We start from the raw sequence: 23,559 nt of genomic DNA, 5'->3' as shown, positions 1-23,559 counted from the left end.
TGTATCTGAAGGTGAAGGTGATTTCGTAGACATGTGTCAAAGACATGTTCTGAAATGTAAGTGGTGTTGGTTGGAGAGCACATCGGTTACGTGTGAGATGTGTAGCCAAGCAGTAATGGTGCGCCATAGCTGCAAATATTAGTCGGTAATATGAAGTGTTGTCAGCTTAAGCCTGATGATCCAGACGAGCGTAAGCACGAAGTACGCAAAACTAAAGCTAGGCCGCGCCTCTTTAGCTCAGTGGCATAGCACTGGTCTAGTAAACCAGGGGTCGTGAGTTCGATCCTCACAGGAGGCAAACGAATTTTCGAAATCAGTTGCGCGTCGTGGCCGTATAGCAAGCAGTATCTGGAACGACGAACAATTAGCAACAGGTGTTTTATTTGGAATTACTCTCAGATGTGATTGAGGCGAATGTCGCAGATAAAGCATTTTGCAAAGCGGTACAGCGTAGGGTGGGAGGCGGCAGTCTGAATTATATTTTTTACATGTGTTTTTCAAATATCACAGAGCCTCTCGCGAGCGTCGTCGTCGTCGACGCCGCCGCTTCTGCAGAAGTAGGAAATCGCCATCGTAGCAAATGCGGCGAGGGACGCCCTGCCTTCGATTTCGAATGCACAAAGTGTGTGGTCTTGGTTCCCAATCTCTACTTGGTCGGTCTCGTAAAGGCTTGAATGTAACGAATGGGTGGGAAGCAGCAAGAGGCAGCGGCTGTGTAGAACGAAAACACAATTCCTCAGCGGTATGAGCGTTTCGAGATGACACGAATGTAAGGAATACTTGGCGGCCAGTGACCGTGTGGCCTAATGGATAAGGCGTCGGACTTCGGATCCGAAGATTGCAGGTTCGAATCCTGTCACGGTCGTGTTTTTCCAATTCTGCAAAAGAAACACACCGTTTTAGTGTAGCTATTGAGCAGTACGAAATCGTCTGAATGTTGCTGTTGTCCACTTCCTGCTTGGAGATGCACTTGAGCGTGATACACACACAGCCAGAACGGTGTTATCTAGCGAAATGGTCGGCTGAGTGCCGTCACCGCGAGTTTTGGCTGGCATTTGCGCATCTAAGACAGCGTCGGAAAGTAACCCGTTCGGCTTCTGAGTCAAATCAAATATGTGTGTTAATTTTGACACCACTAGCGCTGCAGGTTTTTTATGCAGTTCCTGTACCTCTCAGAAATGATTATGAAATAAAACTGAAGTACGTGACGTGTGTGACGCTAGGAAAACATTAGGCAGCATGGAGAGATTCTGTATGGGACCACCCCACCCAAACCAGAACTGTGTGTCGTGCGACCCGACACGTAGTCACCAACGCAGCCCGGCTAGCTCAGTCGGTAGAGCATGAGACTCTTAATCTCAGGGTCGTGGGTTCGAGCCCCACGCTGGGCGGAACGTAATTTTGTTCCGCTGCAGATGTAAATTACCGTTTTTCTGATCAATGTGACGTAATGGAAATAGCAACTTAAAACTTTGCCTACGTCTCCATCAGTCGCAAGGAAAGTGTATCTGAAGGTGAAGGTGATTTCGTAGACATGTGTCAAAGACATGTTCTGAAATGTAAGTGGTGTTGGTTGGAGAGCACATCGGTTACGTGTGAGATGTGTAGCCAAGCAGTAATGGTGCGCCATAGCTGCAAATATTAGTCGGTAATATGAAGTGTTGTCAGCTTAAGCCTGATGATCCAGACGAGCGTAAGCACGAAGTACGCAAAACTACCGCTAGGCCGCGCCTCTTTAGCTCAGTGGCATAGCACTGGTCTAGTAAACCAGGGGTCGTGAGTTCGATCCTCACAGGAGGCAAACGAATTTTCGAAATCAGTTGCGTGTCGTGGCCGTATAGCAAGCAGTATCTGGAACGACGAACAATTAGCAACAGGTGTTTTATTTAGAATTACTCTCAGATGTGATTGAGGCGAATGTCGCAGATAAAGCATTTTGCAAAGCGGTACAGCGTAGGGTGGGAGGCGGCAGTCTGAATTATATTTTTTACATGTGTTTTTCAAATATCACAGAGCCTCTCGCGAGCGTCGTCGTCGTCGACGCCGCCGCTTCTGCAGAAGTAGGAAATCGCCATCGTAGCAAATGCGGCGAGGGACGCCCTGCCTTCGATTTCGAATGCACAAAGTGTGTGGTCTTGGTTCCCAATCTCTACTTGGTCGGTCTCGTAAAGGCTTGAATGTAACGAATGGGTGGGAAGCAGCAAGAGGCAGCGGCTGTGTAGAACGAAAACACAATTCCTCAGCGGTATGAGCGTTTCGAGATGACACGAATGTAAGGAATACTTGGCGGCCAGTGACCGTGTGGCCTAATGGATAAGGCGTCGGACTTCGGATCCGAAGATTGCAGGTTCGAATCCTGTCACGGTCGTGTTTTTCCAATTCTGCAAAAGAAACACACCGTTTTAGTGTAGCTATTGAGCAGTACGAAATCGTCTGAATGTTGCTGTTGTCCACTTCCTGCTTGGAGATGCACTTGAGCGTGATACACACACAGCCAGAACGGTGTTATCTAGCGAAATGGTCGGCTGAGTGCCGTCACCGCGAGTTTTGGCTGGCATTTGCGCATCTAAGACAGCGTCGGAAAGTAACCCGTTCGGCTTCTGAGTCAAATCAAATATGTGTGTTAATTTTGACACCACTAGCGCTGCAGGTTTTTTATGCAGTTCCTGTACCTCTCAGAAATGATTATGAAATAAAACTGAAGTACGTGACGTGTGTGACGCTAGGAAAACATTAGGCAGCATGGAGAGATTCTGTATGGGACCACCCCACCCAAACCAGAACTGTGTGTCGTGCGACCCGACACGTAGTCACCAACGCAGCCCGGCTAGCTCAGTCGGTAGAGCATGAGACTCTTAATCTCAGGGTCGTGGGTTCGAGCCCCACGCTGGGCGGAACGTAATTTTGTTCCGCTGCAGATGTAAATTACCGTTTTTCTGATCAATGTGACGTAATGGAAATAGCAACTTAAAACTTTGCCTACGTCTCCATCAGTCGCAAGGAAAGTGTATCTGAAGGTGAAGGTGATTTCGTAGACATGTGTCAAAGACATGTTCTGAAATGTAAGTGGTGTTGGTTGGAGAGCACATCGGTTACGTGTGAGATGTGTAGCCAAGCAGTAATGGTGCGCCATAGCTGCAAATATTAGTCGGTAATATGAAGTGTTGTCAGCTTAAGCCTGATGATCCAGACGAGCGTAAGCACGAAGTACGCAAAACTACCGCTAGGCCGCGCCTCTTTAGCTCAGTGGCATAGCACTGGTCTAGTAAACCAGGGGTCGTGAGTTCGATCCTCACAGGAGGCAAACGAATTTTCGAAATCAGTTGCGCGTCGTGGCCGTATAGCAAGCAGTATCTGGAACGACGAACAATTAGCAACAGGTGTTTTATTTAGAATTACTCTCAGATGTGATTGAGGCGAATGTCGCAGATAAAGCATTTTGCAAAGCGGTACAGCGTAGGGTGGGAGGCGGCAGTCTGAATTATATTTTTTACATGTGTTTTTCAAATATCACAGAGCCTCTCGCGAGCGTCGTCGTCGTCGACGCCGCCGCTTCTGCAGAAGTAGGAAATCGCCATCGTAGCAAATGCGGCGAGGGACGCCCTGCCTTCGATTTCGAATGCACAAAGTGTGTGGTCTTGGTTCCCAATCTCTACTTGGTCGGTCTCGTAAAGGCTTGAATGTAACGAATGGGTGGGAAGCAGCAAGAGGCAGCGGCTGTGTAGAACGAAAACACAATTCCTCAGCGGTATGAGCGTTTCGAGATGACACGAATGTAAGGAATACTTGGCGGCCAGTGACCGTGTGGCCTAATGGATAAGGCGTCGGACTTCGGATCCGAAGATTGCAGGTTCGAATCCTGTCACGGTCGTGTTTTTCCAATTCTGCAAAAGAAACACACCGTTTTAGTGTAGCTATTGAGCAGTACGAAATCGTCTGAATGTTGCTGTTGTCCACTTCCTGCTTGGAGATGCACTTGAGCGTGATACACACACAGCCAGAACGGTGTTATCTAGCGAAATGGTCGGCTGAGTGCCGTCACCGCGAGTTTTGGCTGGCATTTGCGCATCTAAGACAGCGTCGGAAAGTAACCCGTTCGGCTTCTGAGTCAAATCAAATATGTGTGTTAATTTTGACACCACTAGCGCTGCAGGTTTTTTATGCAGTTCCTGTACCTCTCAGAAATGATTATGAAATAAAACTGAAGTACGTGACGTGTGTGACGCTAGGAAAACATTAGGCAGCATGGAGAGATTCTGTATGGGACCACCCCACCCAAACCAGAACTGTGTGTCGTGCGACCCGACACGTAGTCACCGACGCAGCCCGGCTAGCTCAGTCGGTAGAGCATGAGACTCTTAATCTCAGGGTTGTGGGTTCGAGCCCCACGCTGGGCGGAACGTAATTTTGTTCCGCTGCAGATGTAAATTACCGTTTTTCTGATCAATGTGACGTAATGGAAATAGCAACTTAAAACTTTGCCTACGTCTCCATCAGTCGCAAGGAAAGTGTATCTGAAGGTGAAGGTGATTTCGTAGACATGTGTCAAAGACATGTTCTGAAATGTAAGTGGTGTTGGTTGGAGAGCACATCGGTTACGTGTGAGATGTGTAGCCAAGCAGTAATGGTGCGCCATAGCTGCAAATATTAGTCGGTAATATGAAGTGTTGTCAGCTTAAGCCTGATGATCCAGACGAGCGTAAGCACGAAGTACGCAAAACTACCGCTAGGCCGCGCCTCTTTAGCTCAGTGGCATAGCACTGGTCTAGTAAACCAGGGGTCGTGAGTTCGATCCTCACAGGAGGCAAACGAATTTTCGAAATCAGTTGCGCGTCGTGGCCGTATAGCAAGCAGTATCTGGAACGACGAACAATTAGCAACAGGTGTTTTATTTAGAATTACTCTCAGATGTGATTGAGGCGAATGTCGCAGATAAAGCATTTTGCAAAGCGGTACAGCGTAGGGTGGGAGGCGGCAGTCTGAATTATATTTTTTACATGTGTTTTTCAAATATCACAGAGCCTCTCGCGAGCGTCGTCGTCGTCGTCGACGCCGCCGCTTCTGCAGAAGTAGGAAATCGCCATCGTAGCAAATGCGGCGAGGGACGCCCTGCCTTCGATTTCGAATGCACAAAGTGTGTGGTCTTGGTTCCCAATCTCTACTTGGTCGGTCTCGTAAAGGCTTGAATGTAACGAATGGGTGGGAAGCAGCAAGAGGCAGCGGCTGTGTAGAACGAAAACACAATTCCTCAGCGGTATGAGCGTTTCGAGATGACACGAATGTAAGGAATACTTGGCGGCCAGTGACCGTGTGGCCTAATGGATAAGGCGTCGGACTTCGGATCCGAAGATTGCAGGTTCGAATCCTGTCACGGTCGTGTTTTTCCAATTCTGCAAAAGAAACACACCGTTTTAGTGTAGCTATTGAGCAGTACGAAATCGTCTGAATGTTGCTGTTGTCCACTTCCTGCTTGGAGATGCACTTGAGCGTGATACACACACAGCCAGAACGGTGTTATCTAGCGAAATGGTCGGCTGAGTGCCGTCACCGCGAGTTTTGGCTGGCATTTGCGCATCTAAGACAGCGTCGGAAAGTAACCCGTTCGGCTTCTGAGTCAAATCAAATATGTGTGTTAATTTTGACACCACTAGCGCTGCAGGTTTTTTATGCAGTTCCTGTACCTCTCAGAAATGATTATGAAATAAAACTGAAGTACGTGACGTGTGTGACGCTAGGAAAACATTAGGCAGCATGGAGAGATTCTGTATGGGACCACCCCACCCAAACCAGAACTGTGTGTCGTGCGACCCGACACGTAGTCACCAACGCAGCCCGGCTAGCTCAGTCGGTAGAGCATGAGACTCTTAATCTCAGGGTCGTGGGTTCGAGCCCCACGCTGGGCGGAACGTAATTTTGTTCCGCTGCAGATGTAAATTACCGTTTTTCTGATCAATGTGACGTAATGGAAATAGCAACTTAAAACTTTGCCTACGTCTCCATCAGTCGCAAGGAAAGTGTATCTGAAGGTGAAGGTGATTTCGTAGACATGTGTCAAAGACATGTTCTGAAATGTAAGTGGTGTTGGTTGGAGAGCACATCGGTTACGTGTGAGATGTGTAGCCAAGCAGTAATGGTGCGCCATAGCTGCAAATATTAGTCGGTAATATGAAGTGTTGTCAGCTTAAGCCTGATGATCCAGACGAGCGTAAGCACGAAGTACGCAAAACTACCGCTAGGCCGCGCCTCTTTAGCTCAGTGGCATAGCACTGGTCTAGTAAACCAGGGGTCGTGAGTTCGATCCTCACAGGAGGCAAACGAATTTTCGAAATCAGTTGCGCGTCGTGGCCGTATAGCAAGCAGTATCTGGAACGACGAACAATTAGCAACAGGTGTTTTATTTAGAATTACTCTCAGATGTGATTGAGGCGAATGTCGCAGATAAAGCATTTTGCAAAGCGGTACAGCGTAGGGTGGGAGGCGGCAGTCTGAATTATATTTTTTACATGTGTTTTTCAAATATCACAGAGCCTCTCGCGAGCGTCGTCGTCGTCGACGCCGCCGCTTCTGCAGAAGTAAAAAATCGCCATCGTAGCAAATGCGGCGAGGGACGCCCTGCCTTCGATTTCGAATGCACAAAGTGTGTGGTCTTGGTTCCCAATCTCTACTTGGTCGGTCTCGTAAAGGCTTGAATGTAACGAATGGGTGGGAAGCAGCAAGAGGCAGCGGCTGTGTAGAACGAAAACACAATTCCTCAGCGGTATGAGCGTTTCGAGATGACACGAATGTAAGGAATACTTGGCGGCCAGTGACCGTGTGGCCTAATGGATAAGGCGTCGGACTTCGGATCCGAAGATTGCAGGTTCGAATCCTGTCACGGTCGTGTTTTTCCAATTCTGCAAAAGAAACACACCGTTTTAGTGTAGCTATTGAGCAGTACGAAATCGTCTGAATGTTGCTGTTGTCCACTTCCTGCTTGGAGATGCACTTGAGCGTGATACACACACAGCCAGAACGGTGTTATCTAGCGAAATGGTCGGCTGAGTGCCGTCACCGCGAGTTTTGGCTGGCATTTGCGCATCTAAGACAGCGTCGGAAAGTAACCCGTTCGGCTTCTGAGTCAAATCAAATATGTGTGTTAATTTTGACACCACTAGCGCTGCAGGTTTTTTATGCAGTTCCTGTACCTCTCAGAAATGATTATGAAATAAAACTGAAGTACGTGACGTGTGTGACGCTAGGAAAACATTAGGCAGCATGGAGAGATTCTGTATGGGACCACCCCACCCAAACCAGAACTGTGTGTCGTGCGACCCGACACGTAGTCACCGACGCAGCCCGGCTAGCTCAGTCGGTAGAGCATGAGACTCTTAATCTCAGGGTTGTGGGTTCGAGCCCCACGCTGGGCGGAACGTAATTTTGTTCCGCTGCAGATGTAAATTACCGTTTTTCTGATCAATGTGACGTAATGGAAATAGCAACTTAAAACTTTGCCTACGTCTCCATCAGTCGCAAGGAAAGTGTATCTGAAGGTGAAGGTGATTTCGTAGACATGTGTCAAAGACATGTTCTGAAATGTAAGTGGTGTTGGTTGGAGAGCACATCGGTTACGTGTGAGATGTGTAGCCAAGCAGTAATGGTGCGCCATAGCTGCAAATATTAGTCGGTAATATGAAGTGTTGTCAGCTTAAGCCTGATGATCCAGACGAGCGTAAGCACGAAGTACGCAAAACTACCGCTAGGCCGCGCCTCTTTAGCTCAGTGGCATAGCACTGGTCTAGTAAACCAGGGGTCGTGAGTTCGATCCTCACAGGAGGCAAACGAATTTTCGAAATCAGTTGCGCGTCGTGGCCGTATAGCAAGCAGTATCTGGAACGACGAACAATTAGCAACAGGTGTTTTATTTAGAATTACTCTCAGATGTGATTGAGGCGAATGTCGCAGATAAAGCATTTTGCAAAGCGGTACAGCGTAGGGTGGGAGGCGGCAGTCTGAATTATATTTTTTACATGTGTTTTTCAAATATCACAGAGCCTCTCGCGAGCGTCGTCGTCGTCGACGCCGCCGCTTCTGCAGAAGTAGGAAATCGCCATCGTAGCAAATGCGGCGAGGGACGCCCTGCCTTCGATTTCGAATGCACAAAGTGTGTGGTCTTGGTTCCCAATCTCTACTTGGTCGGTCTCGTAAAGGCTTGAATGTAACGAATGGGTGGGAAGCAGCAAGAGGCAGCGGCTGTGTAGAACGAAAACACAATTCCTCAGCGGTATGAGCGTTTCGAGATGACACGAATGTAAGGAATACTTGGCGGCCAGTGACCGTGTGGCCTAATGGATAAGGCGTCGGACTTCGGATCCGAAGATTGCAGGTTCGAATCCTGTCACGGTCGTGTTTTTCCGATTCTGCAAAAGAAACACACCGTTTTAGTGTAGCTATTGAGCAGTACGAAATCGTCTGAATGTTGCTGTTGTCCACTTCCTGCTTGGAGATGCACTTGAGCGTGATACACACACAGCCAGAACGGTGTTATCTAGCGAAATGGTCGGCTGAGTGCCGTCAGCGCGAGTTTTGGCTGGCATTTGCGCATCTAAGACAGCGTCGGAAAGTAACCCGTTCGGCTTCTGAGTCAAATCAAATATGTGTGTTAATTTTGACACCACTAGCGCTGCAGGTTTTTTATGCAGTTCCTGTACCTCTCAGAAATGATTATGAAATAAAACTGAAGTACGTGACGTGTGTGACGCTAGGAAAACATTAGGCAGCATGGAGAGATTCTGTATGGGACCACCCCACCCAAACCAGAACTGTGTGTCGTGCGACCCGACACGTAGTCACCGACGCAGCCCGGCTAGCTCAGTCGGTAGAGCATGAGACTCTTAATCTCAGGGTTGTGGGTTCGAGCCCCACGCTGGGCGGAACGTAATTTTGTTCCGCTGCAGATGTAAATTACCGTTTTTCTGATCAATGTGACGTAATGGAAATAGCAACTTAAAACTTTGCCTACGTCTCCATCAGTCGCAAGGAAAGTGTATCTGAAGGTGAAGGTGATTTCGTAGACATGTGTCAAAGACATGTTCTGAAATGTAAGTGGTGTTGGTTGGAGAGCACATCGGTTACGTGTGAGATGTGTAGCCAAGCAGTAATGGTGCGCCATAGCTGCAAATATTAGTCGGTAATATGAAGTGTTGTCAGCTTAAGCCTGATGATCCAGACGAGCGTAAGCACGAAGTACGCAAAACTACCGCTAGGCCGCGCCTCTTTAGCTCAGTGGCATAGCACTGGTCTAGTAAACCAGGGGTCGTGAGTTCGATCCTCACAGGAGGCAAACGAATTTTCGAAATCAGTTGCGCGTCGTGGCCGTATAGCAAGCAGTATCTGGAACGACGAACAATTAGCAACAGGTGTTTTATTTAGAATTACTCTCAGATGTGATTGAGGCGAATGTCGCAGATAAAGCATTTTGCAAAGCGGTACAGCGTAGGGTGGGAGGCGGCAGTCTGAATTATATTTTTTACATGTGTTTTTCAAATATCACAGAGCCTCTCGCGAGCGTCGTCGTCGTCGTCGACGCCGCCGCTTCTGCAGAAGTAGGAAATCGCCATCGTAGCAAATGCGGCGAGGGACGCCCTGCCTTCGATTTCGAATGCACAAAGTGTGTGGTCTTGGTTCCCAATCTCTACTTGGTCGGTCTCGTAAAGGCTTGAATGTAACGAATGGGTGGGAAGCAGCAAGAGGCAGCGGCTGTGTAGAACGAAAACACAATTCCTCAGCGGTATGAGCGTTTCGAGATGACACGAATGTAAGGAATACTTGGCGGCCAGTGACCGTGTGGCCTAATGGATAAGGCGTCGGACTTCGGATCCGAAGATTGCAGGTTCGAATCCTGTCACGGTCGTGTTTTTCCAATTCTGCAAAAGAAACACACCGTTTTAGTGTAGCTATTGAGCAGTACGAAATCGTCTGAATGTTGCTGTTGTCCACTTCCTGCTTGGAGATGCACTTGAGCGTGATACACACACAGCCAGAACGGTGTTATCTAGCGAAATGGTCGGCTGAGTGCCGTCACCGCGAGTTTTGGCTGGCATTTGCGCATCTAAGACAGCGTCGGAAAGTAACCCGTTCGGCTTCTGAGTCAAATCAAATATGTGTGTTAATTTTGACACCACTAGCGCTGCAGGTTTTTTATGCAGTTCCTGTACCTCTCAGAAATGATTATGAAATAAAACTGAAGTACGTGACGTGTGTGACGCTAGGAAAACATTAGGCAGCATGGAGAGATTCTGTATGGGACCACCCCACCCAAACCAGAACTGTGTGTCGTGCGACCCGACACGTAGTCACCAACGCAGCCCGGCTAGCTCAGTCGGTAGAGCATGAGACTCTTAATCTCAGGGTCGTGGGTTCGAGCCCCACGCTGGGCGGAACGTAATTTTGTTCCGCTGCAGATGTAAATTACCGTTTTTCTGATCAATGTGACGTAATGGAAATAGCAACTTAAAACTTTGCCTACGTCTCCATCAGTCGCAAGGAAAGTGTATCTGAAGGTGAAGGTGATTTCGTAGACATGTGTCAAAGACATGTTCTGAAATGTAAGTGGTGTTGGTTGGAGAGCACATCGGTTACGTGTGAGATGTGTAGCCAAGCAGTAATGGTGCGCCATAGCTGCAAATATTAGTCGGTAATATGAAGTGTTGTCAGCTTAAGCCTGATGATCCAGACGAGCGTAAGCACGAAGTACGCAAAACTACCGCTAGGCCGCGCCTCTTTAGCTCAGTGGCATAGCACTGGTCTAGTAAACCAGGGGTCGTGAGTTCGATCCTCACAGGAGGCAAACGAATTTTCGAAATCAGTTGCGCGTCGTGGCCGTATAGCAAGCAGTATCTGGAACGACGAACAATTAGCAACAGGTGTTTTATTTAGAATTACTCTCAGATGTGATTGAGGCGAATGTCGCAGATAAAGCATTTTGCAAAGCGGTACAGCGTAGGGTGGGAGGCGGCAGTCTGAATTATATTTTTTACATGTGTTTTTCAAATATCACAGAGCCTCTCGCGAGCGTCGTCGTCGTCGACGCCGCCGCTTCTGCAGAAGTAGGAAATCGCCATCGTAGCAAATGCGGCGAGGGACGCCCTGCCTTCGATTTCGAATGCACAAAGTGTGTGGTCTTGGTTCCCAATCTCTACTTGGTCGGTCTCGTAAAGGCTTGAATGTAACGAATGGGTGGGAAGCAGCAAGAGGCAGCGGCTGTGTAGAACGAAAACACAATTCCTCAGCGGTATGAGCGTTTCGAGATGACACGAATGTAAGGAATACTTGGCGGCCAGTGACCGTGTGGCCTAATGGATAAGGCGTCGGACTTCGGATCCGAAGATTGCAGGTTCGAATCCTGTCACGGTCGTGTTTTTCCGATTCTGCAAAAGAAACACACCGTTTTAGTGTAGCTATTGAGCAGTACGAAATCGTCTGAATGTTGCTGTTGTCCACTTCCTGCTTGGAGATGCACTTGAGCGTGATACACACACAGCCAGAACGGTGTTATCTAGCGAAATGGTCGGCTGAGTGCCGTCAGCGCGAGTTTTGGCTGGCATTTGCGCATCTAAGACAGCGTCGGAAAGTAACCCGTTCGGCTTCTGAGTCAAATCAAATATGTGTGTTAATTTTGACACCACTAGCGCTGCAGGTTTTTTATGCAGTTCCTGTACCTCTCAGAAATGATTATGAAATAAAACTGAAGTACGTGACGTGTGTGACGCTAGGAAAACATTAGGCAGCATGGAGAGATTCTGTATGGGACCACCCCACCCAAACCAGAACTGTGTGTCGTGCGACCCGACACGTAGTCACCGACGCAGCCCGGCTAGCTCAGTCGGTAGAGCATGAGACTCTTAATCTCAGGGTCGTGGGTTCGAGCCCCACGCTGGGCGGAACGTAATTTTGTTCCGCTGCAGATGTAAATTACCGTTTTTCTGATCAATGTGACGTAATGGAAATAGCAACTTAAAACTTTGCCTACGTCTCCATCAGTCGCAAGGAAAGTGTATCTGAAGGTGAAGGTGATTTCGTAGACATGTGTCAAAGACATGTTCTGAAATGTAAGTGGTGTTGGTTGGAGAGCACATCGGTTACGTGTGAGATGTGTAGCCAAGCAGTAATGGTGCGCCATAGCTGCAAATATTAGTCGGTAATATGAAGTGTTGTCAGCTTAAGCCTGATGATCCAGACGAGCGTAAGCACGAAGTACGCAAAACTACCGCTAGGCCGCGCCTCTTTAGCTCAGTGGCATAGCACTGGTCTAGTAAACCAGGGGTCGTGAGTTCGATCCTCACAGGAGGCAAACGAATTTTCGAAATCAGTTGCGCGTCGTGGCCGTATAGCAAGCAGTATCTGGAACGACGAACAATTAGCAACAGGTGTTTTATTTAGAATTACTCTCAGATGTGATTGAGGCGAATGTCGCAGATAAAGCATTTTCCAAAGCGGTACAGCGTAGGGTGGGAGGCGGCAGTCTGAATCATATTTTTTACATGTGTTTTTCAAATATCACAGAGCCTCTCGCGAGCGTCGTCGTCGTCGACGCCGCCGCTTCTGCAGAAGTAGGAAATCGCCATCGTAGCAAATGCGGCGAGGGACGCCCTGCCTTCGATTTCGAATGCACAAAGTGTGTGGTCTTGGTTCCCAATCTCTACTTGGTCGGTCTCGTAAAGGCTTGAATGTAACGAATGGGTGGGAAGCAGCAAGAGGCAGCGGCTGTGTAGAACGAAAACACAATTCCTCAGCGGTATGAGCGTTTCGAGATGACACGAATGTAAGGAATACTTGGCGGCCAGTGACCGTGTGGCCTAATGGATAAGGCGTCGGACTTCGGATCCGAAGATTGCAGGTTCGAATCCTGTCACGGTCGTGTTTTTCCGATTCTGCAAAAGAAACACACCGTTTTAGTGTAGCTATTGAGCAGTACGAAATCGTCTGAATGTTGCTGTTGTCCACTTCCTGCTTGGAGATGCACTTGAGCGTGATACACACACAGCCAGAACGGTGTTATCTAGCGAAATGGTCGGCTGAGTGCCGTCACCGCGAGTTTTGGCTGGCATTTGCGCATCTAAGACAGCGTCGGAAAGTAACCCGTTCGGCTTCTGAGTCAAATCAAATATGTGTGTTAATTTTGACACCACTAGCGCTGCAGGTTTTTTATGCAGTTCCTGTACCTCTCAGAAATGATTATGAAATAAAACTGAAGTACGTGACGTGTGTGACGCTAGGAAAACATTAGGCAGCATGGAGAGATTCTGTATGGGACCACCCCACCCAAACCAGAACTGTGTGTCGTGCGACCCGACACGTAGTCACCAACGCAGCCCGGCTAGCTCAGTCGGTAGAGCATGAGACTCTTAATCTCAGGGTCGTGGGTTCGAGCCCCACGCTGGGCGGAACGTAATTTTGTTCCGCTGCAGATGTAAATTACCGTTTTTCTGATCAATGTGACGTAATGGAAATAGCAACTTAAAACTTTGCCTACGTCTCCATCAGTCGCAAGGAAAGTGTATCTGAAGGTGAAGGTGATTTCGTAGACATGTGTCAAAGACATGTTCTGAAATGTAAGTGGTGTTGGTTGGAGAGCACATCGGTTACGTGTGAGATGTGTAGCCAAGCAGTAATGGTGCGCCATAGCTGCAAATATTAGTCGGTAATATGAAGTGTTGTCAGCTTAAGCCTGATGATCCAGACGAGCGTAAGCACGAAGTACGCAAAACTACCGCTAGGCAGCGCCTCTTTAGCTCAGTGGCATAGCACTGGTCTAGTAAACCAGGGGTCGTGAGTTCGATCCTCACAGGAGGCAAACGAATTTTCGAAATCAGTTGCGCGTCGTGGCCGTATAGCAAGCAGTATCTGGAACGACGAACAATTAGCAACAGGTGTTTTATTTAGAATTACTCTCAGATGTGATTGAGGCGAATGTCGCAGATAAAGCATTTTGCAAAGCGGTACAGCGTAGGGTGGGAGGCGGCAGTCTGAATTATATTTTTTACATGTGTTTTTCAAATATCACAGAGCCTCTCGCGAGCGTCGTCGTCGTCGACGCCGCCGCTTCTGCAGAAGTAAAAAATCGCCATCGTAGCAAATGCGGCGAGGGACGCCCTGCCTTCGATTTCGAATGCACAAAGTGTGTGGTCTTGGTTCCCAATCTCTACTTGGTCGGTCTCGTAAAGGCTTGAATGTAACGAATGGGTGGGAAGCAGCAAGAGGCAGCGGCTGTGTAGAACGAAAACACAATTCCTCAGCGGTATGAGCGTTTCGAGATGACACGAATGTAAGGAATACTTGGCGGCCAGTGACCGTGTGGCCTAATGGATAAGGCGTCGGACTTCGGATCCGAAGATTGCAGGTTCGAATCCTGTCACGGTCGTGTTTTTCCAATTCTGCAAAAGAAACACACCGTTTTAGTGTAGCTATTGAGCAGTACGAAATCGTCTGAATGTTGCTGTTGTCCACTTCCTGCTTGGAGATGCACTTGAGCGTGATACACACACAGCCAGAACGGTGTTATCTAGCGAAATGGTCGGCTGAGTGCCGTCACCGCGAGTTTTGGCTGGCATTTGCGCATCTAAGACAGCGTCGGAAAGTAACCCGTTCGGCTTCTGAGTCAAATCAAATATGTGTGTTAATTTTGACACCACTAGCGCTGCAGGTTTTTTATGCAGTTCCTGTACCTCTCAGAAATGATTATGAAATAAAACTGAAGTACGTGACGTGTGTGACGCTAGGAAAACATTAGGCAGCATGGAGAGATTCTGTATGGGACCACCCCACCCAAACCAGAACTGTGTGTCGTGCGACCCGACACGTAGTCACCGACGCAGCCCGGCTAGCTCAGTCGGTAGAGCATGAGACTCTTAATCTCAGGGTCGTGGGTTCGAGCCCCACGCTGGGCGGAACGTAATTTTGTTCCGCTGCAGATGTAAATTACCGTTTTTCTGATCAATGTGACGTAATGGAAATAGCAACTTAAAACTTTGCCTACGTCTCCATCAGTCGCAAGGAAAGTGTATCTGAAGGTGAAGGTGATTTCGTAGACATGTGTCAAAGACATGTTCTGAAATGTAAGTGGTGTTGGTTGGAGAGCACATCGGTTACGTGTGAGATGTGTAGCCAAGCAGTAATGGTGCGCCATAGCTGCAAATATTAGTCGGTAATATGAAGTGTTGTCAGCTTAAGCCTGATGATCCAGACGAGCGTAAGCACGAAGTACGCAAAACTACCGCTAGGCCGCGCCTCTTTAGCTCAGTGGCATAGCACTGGTCTAGTAAACCAGGGGTCGTGAGTTCGATCCTCACAGGAGGCAAACGAATTTTCGAAATCAGTTGCGCGTCGTGGCCGTATAGCAAGCAGTATCTGGAACGACGAACAATTAGCAACAGGTGTTTTATTTAGAATTACTCTCAGATGTGATTGAGGCGAATGTCGCAGATAAAGCATTTTCCAAAGCGGTACAGCGTAGGGTGGGAGGCGGCAGTCTGAATTATATTTTTTACATGTGTTTTTCAAATATCACAGAGCCTCTCGCGAGCGTCGTCGTCGTCGACGCCGCCGCTTCTGCAGAAGTAGGAAATCGCCATCGTAGCAAATGCGGCGAGGGACGCCCTGCCTTCGATTTCGAATGCACAAAGTGTGTGGTCTTGGTTCCCAATCTCTACTTGGTCGGTCTCGTAAAGGCTTGAATGTAACGAATGGGTGGGAAGCAGCAAGAGGCAGCGGCTGTGTAGAACGAAAACACAATTCCTCAGCGGTATGAGCGTTTCGAGATGACACGAATGTAAGGAATACTTGGCGGCCAGTGACCGTGTGGCCTAATGGATAAGGCGTCGGACTTCGGATCCGAAGATTGCAGGTTCGAATCCTGTCACGGTCGTGTTTTTCCAATTCTGCAAAAGAAACACACCGTTTTAGTGTAGCTATTGAGCAGTACGAAATCGTCTGAATGTTGCTGTTGTCCACTTCCTGCTTGGAGATGCACTTGAGCGTGATACACACACAGCCAGAACGGTGTTATCTAGCGAAATGGTCGGCTGAGTGCCGTCACCGCGAGTTTTGGCTGGCATTTGCGCATCTAAGACAGCGTCGGAAAGTAACCCGTTCGGCTTCTGAGTCAAATCAAATATGTGTGTTAATTTTGACACCACTAGCGCTGCAGGTTTTTTATGCAGTTCCTGTACCTCTCAGAAATGATTATGAAATAAAACTGAAGTACGTGACGTGTGTGACGCTAGGAAAACATTAGGCAGCATGGAGAGATTCTGTATGGGACCACCCCACCCAAACCAGAACTGTGTGTCGTGCGACCCGACACGTAGTCACCAACGCAGCCCGGCTAGCTCAGTCGGTAGAGCATGAGACTCTTAATCTCAGGGTCGTGGGTTCGAGCCCCACGCTGGGCGGAACGTAATTTTGTTCCGCTGCAGATGTAAATTACCGTTTTTCTGATCAATGTGACGTAATGGAAATAGCAACTTAAAACTTTGCCTACGTCTCCATCAGTCGCAAGGAAAGTGTATCTGAAGGTGAAGGTGATTTCGTAGACATGTGTCAAAGACATGTTCTGAAATGTAAGTGGTGTTGGTTGGAGAGCACATCGGTTACGTGTGAGATGTGTAGCCAAGCAGTAATGGTGCGCCATAGCTGCAAATATTAGTCGGTAATATGAAGTGTTGTCAGCTTAAGCCTGATGATCCAGACGAGCGTAAGCACGAAGTACGCAAAACTACCGCTAGGCCGCGCCTCTTTAGCTCAGTGGCATAGCACTGGTCTAGTAAACCAGGGGTCGTGAGTTCGATCCTCACAGGAGGCAAACGAATTTTCGAAATCAGTTGCGCGTCGTGGCCGTATAGCAAGCAGTATCTGGAACGACGAACAATTAGCAACAGGTGTTTTATTTAGAATTACTCTCAGATGTGATTGAGGCGAATGTCGCAGATAAAGCATTTTGCAAAGCGGTACAGCGACGGTGGATGTCCTGGAGCCTATTGGTAGCGACCATCTCCCTGTCCTCCTCACCGTGTCAGACGGCCGTCGCCCCCGCCCCGACCCTCGTCATGACCCTCCCCCTAAGTACATCCATGGCTATTCCCGTGCCAACTGGAATGCCTACCGGGATACCCTCTCCACTCAGGTCGATAGCCACCCTCTCGCCTACCGCCGTCCCGATGATGTCACCCATGCCGCCTCCTTTCTCCAGCAGACCTTGTCTGAGGCCGTGGAGGCCCACGTCCCTACTGTTGCCGTCCACCCCCACCGTCCTACCTTACCACCACAGGCCGTCCTCCTCCTCCGTGAATCCCGTCGTCTCTACCGTGCCTTCCTCCGCACGCGTGACCCGGACACCCTACGACGCCACCGGCAACTACAGCGACACATTCGGAATTTGCTCGCGGCCAGGAAACGCCGGGACTGGCGACAGACATGCACCCGTTTAAATGCTACCCTCCCTATAAACTCGTCCAAGTTCTGGACCGCCTTCCGTCGCCTTACCGGAACTAAACCCTCCCCCTACTATCCTCTTCTCCACGATGATCACCCCTTCCCTGACGCCCTTAGTAAGGCCAATCACTTTGCCTCCTCCCTGTCCGATGTGTTTTCCACCCCTGATGATCCCCAGTTCGATTACTCCCTCTTCCCAGATATCCGCGATCGAACTGACACCTCTGTCCCTCCCCTCGCTCCTGGTTTCCAGTACTTGGACAACATTCCACACACGGACCTTAATGCCCCCATCACCACACAGGATCTCATCGATACACTCCGCACCAAACGCAACACCGCTCCTGGTCACGATCGTGTTACCTACCGTCACCTTCGTGAAGCTCCTGTCTCTTTTCTCTCCACCCTGGCCAGGCTCTACACTGTAGTCCTGTCCACCGGTTACTACCCCGACCTGTGGAAAACCTCCCGTATCCTCATGTTCCTCAAACCTGGCAAACCGCCGTCCGCCGTCTCCTCCTACCGTCCCATCAGCCTTACCTCGGTCTTCAGCAAGGTCCTGGAATCTATCCTCACCCGCCGCATCCACCAGCATCTCCGCCAGCACCGCCTCCTCCCCATTACCCAGTGTGGCTTTCGGCCGTCCTTCTCTTCCGACGATCTTCTCCTTCACCTCACTCATCTCCTTTCCGAACAGCTCAATTCCCGTCGCTCCGCAATCTTCCTCTCTCTTGACCTCGAACGCGCATATGACCGCGTATGGCATTCCGGTCTCCTCTTCAAGCTCCAAACCTTCGCCCTTCCCATTAACTACGTTCGTCTGATCGGTTCCTTTCTCTCCCGCCGTCCTTCCTATGTCACCATCCATAACACCGATTCCTACACCTTTTTCCCCTCCGCCGGTGTGCCCCAAGGCTCCGTCCTATCCCCCCTTCTGTACTTGTTGTACACGGCGGACATGCCGCCGCCGTCACCCCCTGTCCACCTTCTCCAGTTTGCCGATGACACCGCCTTCCTTGCCCTTGCCCCCACCCTGCGACGCTCCCAACGCCTTCTTCAATCCCATCTTGACCGGTTCACCGCTTGGTGCAACCAGTGGTTGCTCAAGGTCAATCCTTCCAAAACCCAGGCGATCATTGTAGGCAACACCACTCCCTCCTTCCGCCTCCTTGATTTCTCTCTCACCGTTTATGGCCGTCCCATCGCTCTCACCCCCACCCTTAAGTACCTTGGCGTCACCCTCGACCGTCGCCTCTCCTGGACTCCCCATCTCCAGACAATCCAAGCCAAGGCACGTTCCCGACTCCGTCTCCTCAAGCTCCTTTCCGGCCGAACGTGGGGTTTGGACCCCTCCACCGTCCTCCACACCTATAAGTCCCTCATCCGCCCTATCCTCTGTTACGCCCATCCAGCCTGGATCTCCGCCCCCCCTTCCTTTTATAAATCCCTCCAAATCCTTGAACGCCATGCTCTCCGCCTTGCCTATCGCATCCGTCTCCCTTCCCCCACGCGGATCCTGTATGACCTTATCCCCTTCCCCCACCTCCTCCTCTTCCTCGAAAGGCTACGACTCCTCTACACCTCCCGTAAACTCGATCCTCCTCACCCGCTCGTCTCCCCGATCCTCTCCCACCCCCGCCCGCTGCCGCGCCTGTACTCCCATGTCCCACCCGGTCTCCATCTCTCCACCCTCCTTACCCTCTCCCAAGGTGGTTTCCGCCAGCTCCCTCTCCCTGATGATGTCCTCGTCCCCTCCATCTACCCCTCCTATCAACTTTGACCCTGCCCCCCCTCCCTCCTGGTGTCCTTTCCCTGCGGCACCCTCCCTCCTTTCTCTTCCCTTCCCTTCTCTCTCCTTTTCCCCCATCCCCTCCCTCCACCCCTCTTCTTCCGGGCTTCCCCTCCCCCTTCCTCTCTCCCCCCTCTTTCCCCAGCCCGTGGCGTCCCTGCTCTCCCCTCTCGCTTTCCCTCTCCCCCTCCTCCTCCTTCTCCTCCTCCTCCTCCTCCTCTCTTGGCAGGTCCCCGGACTCGCACACGCATCGTGAACTTTCGCGCGCCGGAGATCCTCGCCCTCGGATTAGTGTCTGTGCCGTCGTGTCTGTGCCTCAGTGTTTTTCGCCGTCCACGCTCCTTCGTTCACGTGTGTCATCTACCTCGTCAGTGTTTGTGCCCAGTGCCGACGGTTTTTCTTGTTTGTTTCGTCACGTGTGAACGGCTTCATGTTTTTTAACTATTGTATCTCCTGTTTTTTTAACCGCCATTCTGTTACTTGTCTGTCTCCCTTTCTTTTTTCTTGTACTGCTTATGGCTGAAGAGCGGAGTACACTGTACCGCTGCCAGCCCACCTTGTATGGGGTGTCCAAATTACAATAAAGAAAAAAAAAAAAAAAAAAAAAAAGCGGTACAGCGTAGGGTGGGAGGCGGCAGTCTGAATTATATTTTTTACATGTGTTTTTCAAATATCACAGAGCCTCTCGCGAGCGTCGTCGTCGTCGACGCCGCCGCTTCTGCAGAAGTAGGAAATCGCCATCGTAGCAAATGCGGCGAGGGACGCCCTGCCTTCGATTTCGAATGCACAAAGTGTGTGGTCTTGGTTCCCAATCTCTACTTGGTCGGTCTCGTAAAGGCTTGAATGTAACGAATGGGTGGGAAGCAGCAAGAGGCAGCGGCTGTGTAGAACGAAAACACAATTCCTCAGCGGTATGAGCGTTTCGAGATGACACGAATGTAAGGAATACTTGGCGGCCAGTGACCGTGTGGCCTAATGGATAAGGCGTCGGACTTCGGATCCGAAGATTGCAGGTTCGAATCCTGTCACGGTCGTGTTTTTCCAATTCTGCAAAAGAAACACACCGTTTTAGTGTAGCTATTGAGCAGTACGAAATCGTCTGAATGTTGCTGTTGTCCACTTCCTGCTTGGAGATGCACTTGAGCGTGATACACACACAGCCAGAACGGTGTTATCTAGCGAAATGGTCGGCTGAGTGCCGTCACCGCGAGTTTTGGCTGGCATTTGCGCATCTAAGACAGCGTCGGAAAGTAACCCGTTCGGCTTCTGAGTCAAATCAAATATGTGTGTTAATTTTGACACCACTAGCGCTGCAGGTTTTTTATGCAGTTCCTGTACCTCTCAGAAATGATTATGAAATAAAACTGAAGTACGTGACGTGTGTGACGCTAGGAAAACATTAGGCAGCATGGAGAGATTCTGTATGGGACCACCCCACCCAAACCAGAACTGTGTGTCGTGCGACCCGACACGTAGTCACCAACGCAGCCCGGCTAGCTCAGTCGGTAGAGCATGAGACTCTTAATCTCAGGGTCGTGGGTTCGAGCCCCACGCTGGGCGGAACGTAATTTTGTTCCGCTGCAGATGTAAATTACCGTTTTTCTGATCAATGTGACGTAATGGAAATAGCAACTTAAAACTTTGCCTACGTCTCCATCAGTCGCAAGGAAAGTGTATCTGAAGGTGAAGGTGATTTCGTAGACATGTGTCAAAGACATGTTCTGAAATGTAAGTGGTGTTGGTTGGAGAGCACATCGGTTACGTGTGAGATGTGTAGCCAAGCAGTAATGGTGCGCCATAGCTGCAAATATTAGTCGGTAATATGAAGTGTTGTCAGCTTAAGCCTGATGATCCAGACGAGCGTAAGCACGAAGTACGCAAAACTACCGCTAGGCCGCGCCTCTTTAGCTCAGTGGCATAGCACTGGTCTAGTAAACCAGGGGTCGTGAGTTCGATCCTCACAGGAGGCAAACGAATTTTCGAAATCAGTTGCGCGTCGTGGCCGTATAGCAAGCAGTATCTGGAACGACGAACAATTAGCAACAGGTGTTTTATTTAGAATTACTCTCAGATGTGATTGAGGCGAATGTCGCAGATAAAGCATTTTCCAAAGCGGTACAGCGTAGGGTGGGAGGCGGCAGTCTGAATTATATTTTTTACATGTGTTTTTCAAATATCACAGAGCCTCTCGCGAGCGTCGTCGTCGTCGACGCCGCCGCTTCTGCAGAAGTAAAAAATCGCCATCGTAGCAAATGCGGCGAGGGACGCCCTGCCTTCGATTTCGAATGCACAAAGTGTGTGGTCTTGGTTCCCAATCTCTACTTGGTCGGTCTCGTAAAGGCTTGAATGTAACGAATGGGTGGGAAGCAGCAAGAGGCAGCGGCTGTGTAGAACGAAAACACAATTCCTCAGCGGTATGAGCGTTTCGAGATGACACGAATGTAAGGAATACTTGGCGGCCAGTGACCGTGTGGCCTAATGGATAAGGCGTCGGACTTCGGATCCGAAGATTGCAGGTTCGAATCCTGTCACGGTCGTGTTTTTCCAATTCTGCAAAAGAAACACACCGTTTTAGTGTAGCTATTGAGCAGTACGAAATCGTCTGAATGTTGCTGTTGTCCACTTCCTGCTTGGAGATGCACTTGAGCGTGATACACACACAGCCAGAACGGTGTTATCTAGCGAAATGGTCGGCTGAGTGCCGTCACCGCGAGTTTTGGCTGGCATTTGCGCATCTAAGACAGCGTCGGAAAGTAACCCGTTCGGCTTCTGAGTCAAATCAAATATGTGTGTTAATTTTGACACCACTAGCGCTGCAGGTTTTTTATGCAGTTCCTGTACCTCTCAGAAATGATTATGAAATAAAACTGAAGTACGTGACGTGTGTGACGCTAGGAAAACATTAGGCAGCATGGAGAGATTCTGTATGGGACCACCCCACCCAAACCAGAACTGTGTGTCGTGCGACCTGACACGTAGTCACCGACGCAGCCCGGCTAGCTCAGTCGGTAGAGCATGAGACTCTTAATCTCAGGGTCGTGGGTTCGAGCCCCACGCTGGGCGGAACGTAATTTTGTTCCGCTGCAGATGTAAATTACCGTTTTTCTGATCAATGTGACGTAATGGAAATAGCAACTTAAAACTTTGCCTACGTCTCCATCAGTCGCAAGGAAAGTGTATCTGAAGGTGAAGGTGATTTCGTAGACATGTGTCAAAGACATGTTCTGAAATGTAAGTGGTGTTGGTTGGAGAGCACATCGGTTACGTGTGAGATGTGTAGCCAAGCAGTAATGGTGCGCCATAGCTGCAAATATTAGTCGGTAATAAGAAGTGTTGTCAGCATAAGCCTGATGATCCAGACGAGCGTAAGCACGAAGTACGCAAAACTACCGCTAGGCCGCGCCTCTTTAGCTCAGTGGCATAGCACTGGTCTAGTAAACCAGGGGTCGTGAGTTCGATCCTCACAGGAGGCAAACGAATTTTCGAAATCAGTTGCGCGTCGTGGCCGTATAGCAAGCAGTATCTGGAACGACGAACAATTAGCAACAGGTGTTTTATTTAGAATTACTCTCAGATGTGATTGAGGCGAATGTCGCAGATAAAGCATTTTGCAAAGCGGTACAGCGTAGGGTGGGAGGCGGCAGTCTGAATTATATTTTTTACATGTGTTTTTCAAATATCACAGAGCCTCTCGCGAGCGTCGTCGTCGTCGACGCCGCCGCTTCTGCAGAAGTAGGAAATCGCCATCGTAGCAAATGCGGCGAGGGACGCCCTGCCTTCGATTTCGAATGCACAAAGTGTGTGGTCTTGGTTCCCAATCTCTACTTGGTCGGTCTCGTAAAGGCTTGAATGTAACGAATGGGTGGGAAGCAGCAAGAGGCAGCGGCTGTGTAGAACGAAAACACAATTCCTCAGCGGTATGAGCGTTTCGAGATGACACGAATGTAAGGAATACTTGGCGGCCAGTGACCGTGTGGCCTAATGGATAAGGCGTCGGACTTCGGATCCGAAGATTGCAGGTTCGAATCCTGTCACGGTCGTGTTTTTCCAATTCTGCAAAAGAAACACACCGTTTTAGTGTAGCTATTGAGCAGTACGAAATCGTCTGAATGTTGCTGTTGTCCACTTCCTGCTTGGAGATGCACTTGAGCGTGATACACACACAGCCAGAACGGTGTTATCTAGCGAAATGGTCGGCTGAGTGCCGTCACCGCGAGTTTTGGCTGGCATTTGCGCATCTAAGACAGCGTCGGAAAGTAACCCGTTCGGCTTCTGAGTCAAATCAAATATGTGTGTTAATTTTG

General features: G+C 49.5%; 41 non-coding genes across 41 annotated transcripts; all 41 read left to right on the top strand.

Annotated features, from left to right (window-relative positions):
- Positions 1 to 226: 226 nt before the first annotated feature.
- On the top strand, positions 227 to 298 carry Trnat-agu. Its single transcript has one exon. It is a non-coding gene; the product is annotated as a tRNA-Thr (tRNA).
- Positions 299 to 792: 494 nt separating this feature from the next.
- Trnar-ucg lies at positions 793 to 865 on the top strand. Its single transcript has one exon. It is a non-coding gene; the product is annotated as a tRNA-Arg (tRNA).
- A 453-nt stretch (positions 866 to 1,318) lies between these two features.
- Trnak-cuu lies at positions 1,319 to 1,391 on the top strand. The gene has a single exon. It is a non-coding gene; the product is annotated as a tRNA-Lys (tRNA).
- Positions 1,392 to 1,729: 338 nt separating this feature from the next.
- Trnat-agu lies at positions 1,730 to 1,801 on the top strand. Its single transcript has one exon. It is a non-coding gene; the product is annotated as a tRNA-Thr (tRNA).
- A 494-nt stretch (positions 1,802 to 2,295) lies between these two features.
- Positions 2,296 to 2,368, top strand: Trnar-ucg. Its single transcript has one exon. It is a non-coding gene; the product is annotated as a tRNA-Arg (tRNA).
- Positions 2,369 to 2,821: 453 nt separating this feature from the next.
- On the top strand, positions 2,822 to 2,894 carry Trnak-cuu. The gene has a single exon. It is a non-coding gene; the product is annotated as a tRNA-Lys (tRNA).
- A 338-nt stretch (positions 2,895 to 3,232) lies between these two features.
- On the top strand, positions 3,233 to 3,304 carry Trnat-agu. Its single transcript has one exon. It is a non-coding gene; the product is annotated as a tRNA-Thr (tRNA).
- A 494-nt stretch (positions 3,305 to 3,798) lies between these two features.
- Trnar-ucg lies at positions 3,799 to 3,871 on the top strand. Its single transcript has one exon. It is a non-coding gene; the product is annotated as a tRNA-Arg (tRNA).
- A 453-nt stretch (positions 3,872 to 4,324) lies between these two features.
- Trnak-cuu lies at positions 4,325 to 4,397 on the top strand. The gene has a single exon. It is a non-coding gene; the product is annotated as a tRNA-Lys (tRNA).
- A 338-nt stretch (positions 4,398 to 4,735) lies between these two features.
- On the top strand, positions 4,736 to 4,807 carry Trnat-agu. Its single transcript has one exon. It is a non-coding gene; the product is annotated as a tRNA-Thr (tRNA).
- Positions 4,808 to 5,304: 497 nt separating this feature from the next.
- Trnar-ucg lies at positions 5,305 to 5,377 on the top strand. The gene has a single exon. It is a non-coding gene; the product is annotated as a tRNA-Arg (tRNA).
- Positions 5,378 to 5,830: 453 nt separating this feature from the next.
- Trnak-cuu lies at positions 5,831 to 5,903 on the top strand. The gene has a single exon. It is a non-coding gene; the product is annotated as a tRNA-Lys (tRNA).
- Positions 5,904 to 6,241: 338 nt separating this feature from the next.
- Trnat-agu lies at positions 6,242 to 6,313 on the top strand. The gene has a single exon. It is a non-coding gene; the product is annotated as a tRNA-Thr (tRNA).
- Positions 6,314 to 6,807: 494 nt separating this feature from the next.
- Positions 6,808 to 6,880, top strand: Trnar-ucg. Its single transcript has one exon. It is a non-coding gene; the product is annotated as a tRNA-Arg (tRNA).
- A 453-nt stretch (positions 6,881 to 7,333) lies between these two features.
- Positions 7,334 to 7,406, top strand: Trnak-cuu. Its single transcript has one exon. It is a non-coding gene; the product is annotated as a tRNA-Lys (tRNA).
- Positions 7,407 to 7,744: 338 nt separating this feature from the next.
- On the top strand, positions 7,745 to 7,816 carry Trnat-agu. The gene has a single exon. It is a non-coding gene; the product is annotated as a tRNA-Thr (tRNA).
- A 494-nt stretch (positions 7,817 to 8,310) lies between these two features.
- Trnar-ucg lies at positions 8,311 to 8,383 on the top strand. Its single transcript has one exon. It is a non-coding gene; the product is annotated as a tRNA-Arg (tRNA).
- A 453-nt stretch (positions 8,384 to 8,836) lies between these two features.
- Trnak-cuu lies at positions 8,837 to 8,909 on the top strand. The gene has a single exon. It is a non-coding gene; the product is annotated as a tRNA-Lys (tRNA).
- Positions 8,910 to 9,247: 338 nt separating this feature from the next.
- On the top strand, positions 9,248 to 9,319 carry Trnat-agu. The gene has a single exon. It is a non-coding gene; the product is annotated as a tRNA-Thr (tRNA).
- A 497-nt stretch (positions 9,320 to 9,816) lies between these two features.
- On the top strand, positions 9,817 to 9,889 carry Trnar-ucg. The gene has a single exon. It is a non-coding gene; the product is annotated as a tRNA-Arg (tRNA).
- A 453-nt stretch (positions 9,890 to 10,342) lies between these two features.
- Positions 10,343 to 10,415, top strand: Trnak-cuu. Its single transcript has one exon. It is a non-coding gene; the product is annotated as a tRNA-Lys (tRNA).
- A 338-nt stretch (positions 10,416 to 10,753) lies between these two features.
- Positions 10,754 to 10,825, top strand: Trnat-agu. The gene has a single exon. It is a non-coding gene; the product is annotated as a tRNA-Thr (tRNA).
- A 494-nt stretch (positions 10,826 to 11,319) lies between these two features.
- Trnar-ucg lies at positions 11,320 to 11,392 on the top strand. The gene has a single exon. It is a non-coding gene; the product is annotated as a tRNA-Arg (tRNA).
- A 453-nt stretch (positions 11,393 to 11,845) lies between these two features.
- Positions 11,846 to 11,918, top strand: Trnak-cuu. Its single transcript has one exon. It is a non-coding gene; the product is annotated as a tRNA-Lys (tRNA).
- A 338-nt stretch (positions 11,919 to 12,256) lies between these two features.
- Trnat-agu lies at positions 12,257 to 12,328 on the top strand. Its single transcript has one exon. It is a non-coding gene; the product is annotated as a tRNA-Thr (tRNA).
- Positions 12,329 to 12,822: 494 nt separating this feature from the next.
- On the top strand, positions 12,823 to 12,895 carry Trnar-ucg. Its single transcript has one exon. It is a non-coding gene; the product is annotated as a tRNA-Arg (tRNA).
- Positions 12,896 to 13,348: 453 nt separating this feature from the next.
- Trnak-cuu lies at positions 13,349 to 13,421 on the top strand. The gene has a single exon. It is a non-coding gene; the product is annotated as a tRNA-Lys (tRNA).
- Positions 13,422 to 13,759: 338 nt separating this feature from the next.
- Trnat-agu lies at positions 13,760 to 13,831 on the top strand. Its single transcript has one exon. It is a non-coding gene; the product is annotated as a tRNA-Thr (tRNA).
- Positions 13,832 to 14,325: 494 nt separating this feature from the next.
- Trnar-ucg lies at positions 14,326 to 14,398 on the top strand. The gene has a single exon. It is a non-coding gene; the product is annotated as a tRNA-Arg (tRNA).
- A 453-nt stretch (positions 14,399 to 14,851) lies between these two features.
- Trnak-cuu lies at positions 14,852 to 14,924 on the top strand. Its single transcript has one exon. It is a non-coding gene; the product is annotated as a tRNA-Lys (tRNA).
- Positions 14,925 to 15,262: 338 nt separating this feature from the next.
- Trnat-agu lies at positions 15,263 to 15,334 on the top strand. The gene has a single exon. It is a non-coding gene; the product is annotated as a tRNA-Thr (tRNA).
- Positions 15,335 to 15,828: 494 nt separating this feature from the next.
- Trnar-ucg lies at positions 15,829 to 15,901 on the top strand. The gene has a single exon. It is a non-coding gene; the product is annotated as a tRNA-Arg (tRNA).
- Positions 15,902 to 16,354: 453 nt separating this feature from the next.
- Positions 16,355 to 16,427, top strand: Trnak-cuu. The gene has a single exon. It is a non-coding gene; the product is annotated as a tRNA-Lys (tRNA).
- A 338-nt stretch (positions 16,428 to 16,765) lies between these two features.
- Trnat-agu lies at positions 16,766 to 16,837 on the top strand. The gene has a single exon. It is a non-coding gene; the product is annotated as a tRNA-Thr (tRNA).
- Positions 16,838 to 20,216: 3,379 nt separating this feature from the next.
- Trnar-ucg lies at positions 20,217 to 20,289 on the top strand. Its single transcript has one exon. It is a non-coding gene; the product is annotated as a tRNA-Arg (tRNA).
- Positions 20,290 to 20,742: 453 nt separating this feature from the next.
- Positions 20,743 to 20,815, top strand: Trnak-cuu. Its single transcript has one exon. It is a non-coding gene; the product is annotated as a tRNA-Lys (tRNA).
- A 338-nt stretch (positions 20,816 to 21,153) lies between these two features.
- Positions 21,154 to 21,225, top strand: Trnat-agu. Its single transcript has one exon. It is a non-coding gene; the product is annotated as a tRNA-Thr (tRNA).
- A 494-nt stretch (positions 21,226 to 21,719) lies between these two features.
- Trnar-ucg lies at positions 21,720 to 21,792 on the top strand. Its single transcript has one exon. It is a non-coding gene; the product is annotated as a tRNA-Arg (tRNA).
- A 453-nt stretch (positions 21,793 to 22,245) lies between these two features.
- Positions 22,246 to 22,318, top strand: Trnak-cuu. The gene has a single exon. It is a non-coding gene; the product is annotated as a tRNA-Lys (tRNA).
- Positions 22,319 to 22,656: 338 nt separating this feature from the next.
- On the top strand, positions 22,657 to 22,728 carry Trnat-agu. The gene has a single exon. It is a non-coding gene; the product is annotated as a tRNA-Thr (tRNA).
- A 494-nt stretch (positions 22,729 to 23,222) lies between these two features.
- On the top strand, positions 23,223 to 23,295 carry Trnar-ucg. Its single transcript has one exon. It is a non-coding gene; the product is annotated as a tRNA-Arg (tRNA).
- The last annotated feature ends 264 nt before the right edge of the window (positions 23,296 to 23,559 follow it).

Source organism: Schistocerca americana, unplaced genomic scaffold (genome assembly GCF_021461395.2).
Source record: "Schistocerca americana isolate TAMUIC-IGC-003095 unplaced genomic scaffold, iqSchAmer2.1 HiC_scaffold_165, whole genome shotgun sequence".
Classification (NCBI taxonomy): domain Eukaryota; kingdom Metazoa; phylum Arthropoda; class Insecta; order Orthoptera; family Acrididae; genus Schistocerca; species Schistocerca americana.
The sequence above is the reverse complement of the archived record's forward strand: the minus strand, read 5'-3'. Positions and strand labels throughout refer to the sequence as shown.